This window comes from Schistocerca americana, chromosome 7, assembly GCF_021461395.2.
Source record: "Schistocerca americana isolate TAMUIC-IGC-003095 chromosome 7, iqSchAmer2.1, whole genome shotgun sequence".
Lineage (NCBI taxonomy): Eukaryota > Metazoa > Arthropoda > Insecta > Orthoptera > Acrididae > Schistocerca > Schistocerca americana.
The window spans coordinates 160,003,253-160,010,661 of NC_060125.1; the positions used below are offsets into that span (position 1 = coordinate 160,003,253).

Genomic DNA, 7,409 nt, shown 5'->3' on the forward strand with positions numbered 1-7,409 from the left:
TGCCCATGATTTCGCTTCGTCCGCCGTATTGGAACTAAATATGTCCATTCATCGTCTAAGTGGGATGCTAACAACGGTTTATCAGCTTCTTCTAGCATAAATACTCTCACAGCCTTCTTGATTGATTTATTAACTTCAGTATACATTGTCACTATGATGACAGCATGATTGCTAATCCCTGTCACTATACTAACACTGTCGATAAGGTCGGGCGCGTTTGTAGCTAATACTAAAACTAACTAAATTCCGCCCGAACAGGCCTTGGAAGATCCAACGGTACCGACAGGCCGCCGTGCCATCCTCAGACCACAGGCGTCACTGGACGCGGATATGGAGGAGCATGCGGTCAGCACACCGTTCTCCCAGCCGTATGTCACTTTACGAGACTTGAGCCGCCACATTCTCAATGAAGTAGCTCCTGTTTGCCTCACAAGTGCTGAGTGCACCCCACTTGCCAACAGCACTCGGCAGACCGGATTGGTCACCCATCCAAGTGCTATCCCAGCCCGACAGCGCTTAACTTTGGTGATTTGACGGGAACCAGTGTTAACACTGCAGCAAAACCGTTGGCTCGTGTTTGTATCCACAAGGTCTAAAATACCTCCATTGCGTGTGGGCTGTCGAGCTAGTTGTTCAAGACAGTGCGGAAAACGTGTTCAAAAGTACTTCATTAGACTGTATGGTTGTACCACCTGCAGTGAACATGTAGATGGCCCAATCTATACTGAATAGGTTAGAGTCGCCTCCAAGTAATACTGTGTGATTCGGGTATTTTAGTACTACTGATCGTAAAATTTTCTTGAACGATCCTACAACTGTTACTGTCGGGTTGGAAGAAAAAACACCTGTCAGCAAAGAGGTGGGTTCTTAGATGACTTCTGGAAAAGGCCGAGTTGATACTATAATATTATATCGTAACATCCCTTTATTATAACTAGAACATGATGAAGTACTTAACTCTGGTCCATTGCCACAGGAGTGTCATGTATATTTGTTACTGTCATTGAACAGCAACATATCGCTTGATACAGTAAAAGATAATAGTTTCCTCTCTCACAGTACAAGTATCTATACACTTGTAGGTCTTCTTGTAATTTTATTACAGATCTGAAGCTGGTAACTTAGGTTTACCAAAACCGGTTATCTTCAATAAAGTTTTTTACAGCATTCTCGGCTAAGAAGCTCTTCTTCTAAGTATTCACTACAGACCATCCCTTCATATGAGTGAACTAATCGTAAATTAATAATTATTGTTGGATGTACATGTCTGTTGTTTGACCCACCAGGTTAGCCGGACTCGGGTAGGCGCGCCGGTCACGGATCAAATCCGCCGGATTAACGACGAGGGCCAGTGTGCCGAACAGCCTGGATGTAGTTTTTAAGCGGTTTTCCACATCCCTCTAGGTGAATACCAGGCTGGTCCTCACCTCCCGCCTCAGTTACACGATTCACAGACATTTGACACACATCCGCACTTTTCCATGATTTACACTAGACGCAGACAGATGGGGTACTCTGATTCTGTCCTGGGGGGGTACGGGGTGGCGGCAGGAAGGGCATCCGGCCACCCCTTCCAATCAACATGCTAAATCAATATCTCTTTTTCTTCTATTGCAGAAGGAGTACTGGAAACTTCCAGAGGTGAGCTCATAACACCGACTCTGGACCCTTCATCGATACAGCCGCCGACCCCTGCTTCACGTCGGTCTCACGGAAGCAGCGCAGTACTGTCAATGTCTACGTCACGTCGTGCGGTGCCGTCAGACTACCACCTCAGCCTAGCAGTAGCAGGGCAGAGCCATCAGCGCCTGTGTCACCTCGTCCGAGGCCGTTAGGCTACCGACCCCAGCCTATAGGTTGCAGAACGATGCTCTCGACGTCTGCGTCACCTCATCAGAGGTCACAAGGCTAATGCCCCAGCCTAACGGTAGCAGCGTCATACCATTAACGTCATCATCGTCACCCCACCCTGCATATGGGAGCGCCAGAGCCCATCTGATCCACCAACACTAGGTAAAACAACACAGCCACGTTAGAGTACTCTGTGGTTGCTGCTGCTTTCTAGGGTAAGAACTTACCGTGCCACACACAATATCAATGCTGGATTTCGAGATCCGGCTACCTTCCTTCATGCCTGTCAAACAGTGGTGGAAAGTGGAAAGGGAGCTCCCTGAAATCACCAATGCCCAATGGTATCCCACCACCATATGCAAAGCAGTTCTCTACTGTGAGCTGTTGCACTTCCCTAAAGAAGGCAGAAACGATGTTGCAGAGAAAAGCATCGTCAAACTTTTGAGGAAGAATGGCACGATATTGCGGGAATGTCAACTACACAGTGATGTGGAACATTTACTGACAGCAGTCGTCCTGAAATATTTTTCCAATATGGATAGAAGAGACTGTGGTGAGGCACTCAGCTGGGTACTCTATTTCGATGTATACTCACACATTTTTATTCAGTTAATTGGGAGGTCCAGTTTCATCCCTCTTCCAGATGATATTGCTGCTAATCAGTGATGCATTAATGTCCTGCATCTAGATGAGAAGGATGAATACTGCTTCACATGGTCACTTCTGGCTTGTGATAGAAATTACCTGAAAAATGCAGACTTATAGATACCTAAAACACACATAACATATGCAGACATTATGACTCTGAAGGCATCTCATTCCCTGTCACAGCTCCAAACCTGCTAAAAGTTCGAGAGGCAGAACCTTAATTACTAGCTTCATGTTTACGGTATGTTTGTAGATGGGAAGAAAAGCAATCCAGAAGATGTGAAGCATAAAGTAGTTTGACCTCTGTACTTTTCCATTGCAGCCTTTCGGTATTCTAAACACGTACATCTATTGCTATTCCCAGAAGTCAAGAAGCAACACTGCATCTGGATCAAAAACATGTCCCGCCTGCTTTCCGCCTAAATGTCGAAAAAGATTGAGGCAAGGCACTTATGCCAAAGATGCCTCAACTCTTTTACAAAATCTGAGTACTTAGAAAGACATCTGCTTGATTGCTCAAGCCAGGAACTAGTGCGTGTGAAAATGCCCACTAAGGAGAAAAACATTTTAAAGTTTAAGAACGCTCGCTACCAGGAATGAGTCCCTTTGTTGCGCATGCCGATTCCGAACACTTACTAGTTCCTCTGGCGCACTGTGAAGTTGATCCCAATGCCTCTCACACCACTTTCACGGAACGACACATACTGTATGCAGCAGCATTTCGGGTTGTATGCTAATATTATTCCAGTCGCAAAATATTTGACTCATATGTCAGGTGATAATCCTGTGAGATGGTTGCTCTCTGAGCTCGAAAAACATGCTTGGGATGTTAATGGCTTTTAAGCATAAACTTCATGGTTACCGGATCACAGGAAAATGATGCTTTATACAACCAGGCAGTTAAATGTCATTTGTGACCTGTCTTTGGATAGAAAAACGGGAACTTCTCATAGGGACCAATGTCATCTAAGAATAAAGTTCCACAATGCAGCTCACAAAGCATGCAGTTTGAAGTACAACTCTCTCAATACATACCCGACTTCTGTCATAATTTGTGGGGGGTGATGCTCACTTTCTTGTTGAGCGTTTGAGTGCTTTCTGGTTGGAGAATGATAAGGTCAGTATCATACCTGACAATGTAGAAAAGCACATTTCATTTACTAAGCAAATGACGCCAAGAATATCGCTCCGCTTCCTAGATTCGCTAAGGTTTATACAGGCACCCCTTCAACTTGCGGAGGTGGTGCGACATGAGGACAGGCTAATCACTTGGGCTGAATTTCCCAACGATGCAGAGTTTCAGCTTGTTAAAAAGAAGGGCGTCTCTCCATATGAATTTGATGGAGAGACTCAGCAAAACTAATATGCCCAATATGACCACATTCGCCAGCAAACTCACGGACACTGCGATAACAGACGAGAAACATAGGCATGTGGCAATTGTTTGCCAGAAGTTCAGCATCACTAATTTATGAGGGGTTCGCTAAATTGTACATGGAGACAGATGTGCACATGCCCACAGATCTTTCTGAGAAATTCTGGAGTTTATCTCTGGGCACATGCAATCTGGATCCTGCCATCTATTACATCATGCTGGGACTTTCGTGGAAAGCAATATTAAATAAGACATGTGCCAAACTGGAACTGTTGGCCAATGTTGATATGTTTCTTTTTTCGAAATTGAGATTCGCAAGGCACTTTGTCAGTATGTCCATAGGTATGCCAAGGTGAATAACCCTCAATTGAGTGAGCAAGAGTACAGGATCTGACGATCTGAGGCCATGCAACAAACTCTGCCATTTGGTGGATTCCGATGGCTGTCCTAAGATGAAATCGCCGAATTGAAGGGTAAGATCCTCAGTGTGGCTGCTGATGTTGCTAGGGGATACATTCTGGAGGCAGCCCTGGAATATTTCTGTGATTTGCGTGACAAGCATAGCACTGGGCACGCCTGTTCCCACGAAATGGCTCCGTCCGCAAGCTGATGACAACACTGGGAAATAAGCAGCGACACATTCTACGCTATACAAACCTCCAGCAGCGACTGAGGTTGGTGATGCGACTTCTTAGATCCACCCATGACATCTCCTCCAAGTGGCGTTCGAGCTTGAAGGAGTATATTGATTTAAAAACTGAACAGATGGCTCAAACGATGTGTGATTTGTAAAGATTTTTACAAATTAATGAATAATTTTTTCGCTAAGCCATGGAGAATGTCCGATATGCATTTAGCTTACAGTTGGGATGGGTATTATGGTGCAAGAGATTACCTTACTAGGACAGATTTTCGTGGGCCACAATCTTCATGGAAGGACTAGTGGCTATGGACATGGCTAAGGTTTCATTGGAGTTCACAAAGCCTGTCTGCGTGTTCTGGAGTTCTCCAAACTTCACAAGTACCGATTCCATTACAAGTTGGCAAAATCAAACTTCACTGGTGTCAAGTTTCTCCTACTGGGTGGAAGACTCGAAAGGCCTAGATTTGCAGCTGATAATCCTTACGCTATAACACCTTAGAACAAGAAGGTTATTGGCCTGATGAAAGACAAGGTGAATAGCTTGCAGATTGTGGAGTTTATAGGTCTCAGATCGATGATCTGTACATACCATTTAGATCCAGATGCCACCCTGAGACCAGGTAACGATGTGCATTGTGCAGCCTCACAGGCGCTCAAAATCAAAAACTATAAGGAGTATCTGTTTTCTGATGACAAATCTCTTCATATGGTGCAACAAGTAGTCTTTCAGTCGTAAGGCTTGAAGTATATACCGCACTGCAACTGAAAGTAGGTCTGTCACATCTTGACAACAAATGCTTCACTTGTGCAGATGGAAACTGAGCTCTTCAAGCACTATTTGCTAAAGTGTGTGTGTGTGTGTGTGTGTGTGTGTGTGTGTGTGTGTGTGAGTGTGTGTGTGTGAACTGCATATAATTATGAGTACCATGTACACATCTGCACACTGTGCGTGCTTGTAAAAGAATTGTTTATATTATGGGTGTTTGTGCATATTTGTGTGGTTCTTCACCTGCTGCTGCTAGTCCCTATATGCTGTAAATATTACAAATACATAACATTAACTTAATATTATGTACTTCTGCTGCTGTCAATATTGTACAGTTTTTGAGTTGGTCTTATTTAAATAAAATCATTCTGTATTTATGCAATCTCTTTTTAAAAATGTTTTGTTAGTGCTTTAATGTATTTTGTATAATGCTGTAAAATATTGTATAATCAGTAGTTCTTATTATAGCCTCCACTGATTTTATAGTTACAGTTTCAACACTTACACACTTTGATACAAGGGGAGCACAGGTGTTGATTCAATGCTCCACCTGATCAATATTTACACTACTATTGTGCGGATACTCAATAAATTCATAATGTGCCCCCCTTGTATACAGAGACACCAACAACACAATCTGTCAGTGGCAGGTCAAAATTCACAATATGAGTTTCTCAGTTCAACAACTCTTGGATGTTTTAGATTTATTTTCATGTCCCATGAGGTTAATTTTAGCATTGATTCACTATATATATCTACTATAGACACTTTACAACCAAACATGTGAATGTCAGTAGGGGTGTGGGATGTGTCAATTCCTTTCTGTATATTCCACCACACTACATGGATAGTCCCACTCATACCATGAGTACTGCACTACAGCACCAGCATGTTGTGCATTTTCTACCCCTATAACTACATCAAAATCAATTTTAGGTGCCAAACATACATTTGCACATTTAGAACCACTGACAGTTGCATTGTATGTGTTAGTGAATAACAACACTCTTGTGCACCTTGGTTGCTGTGGTTTTGGTTTGATAAAGTCAGATGACACCATGCCCAAAAAGTTGGGAAGACACCCTGTGGATTATGACTGTGGAAACATCTGAGTGTCCTCATTCATCACTGGATTAGGCGTTCACTGCAGCTGCTCTGCTCATGCTATGGTTTAGTCTAACAACGCTGGAGATCCTGTGGGTGGCAGCTGCTGCTGTGTGTCTATAACAATTATAGCAGCAAAAAAGCTAAGTACACTCCTGGAAATTGAAATAAGAACACCGTGAATTCATTGTCCCAGGAAGGGGAAACTTTATTGAGACATTCCTGGGGTCAGATACATCACATGATCACACTGACAGAACCACAGGCACATAGACACAGGCAACAGAGCATGCACAATGTCGGCACTAGTACAGTGTATATCCACCTTTCGCAGCAATGCAGGCTGCTATTCTCCCATGGAGACGATCGTAGAGATGCTGGATGTAGTCCTGTGGAACGGCTTGCCATGCCATTTCCACCTGGCGCCTCAGTTGGACCAGCGTTCGTGCTGGACGTGCAGACCGCGTGAGACGACGCTTCATCCAGTCCCAAACATGCTCAATGGGGGACAGATCCGGAGATCTTGCTGGCCAGGGTAGTTGACTTGCACCTTCTAGAGCACGTTGGGTGGCACGGGATACATGCGGACGTGCATTGTCCCGTTGGAAACGCAAGTTCCCTTGCCGGTCTAGGAATGGTAGAACGATGGGTTCGATGACGGTTTGGATGTACCGTGCACTATTCAGTGTCCCCTCGACGATCACCAGTGGTGTACAGCCAGTGTAGGAGATCGCTCCCCACACCATGATGCCGGGTGTTGGCCCTGTGTGCCTCGGTCATACGCAGTCCTGATTGTGGCGCTCACCTGCACGGCGCCAAACACGCATACGACCATCATTGGCACCAAGGCAGAAGCGACTCTCATCGCTGAAGACGACACGTCTCCATTCGTTCCTCCATTCACGCCTGTCGCGACACCACTGGAGGCGGGCTGCACGATGTTGGGGCGTGAGCGGAAGACGGCCTAACGGTGTGCGGGACCGTAGCCCAGCTTCATGGAGACGGTTGCGAATGGTCCTCGC

The 7,409-nt window shown here is 44.9% G+C and overlaps 1 pseudogene; it reads right to left on the reverse strand.

The window, feature by feature from the left end:
• Nucleotides 1-452: 452 nt before the first annotated feature.
• LOC124623351 lies at nt 453-571 on the reverse strand (annotated as a pseudogene).
• Nucleotides 572-7,409: the final 6,838 nt, after the last annotated feature.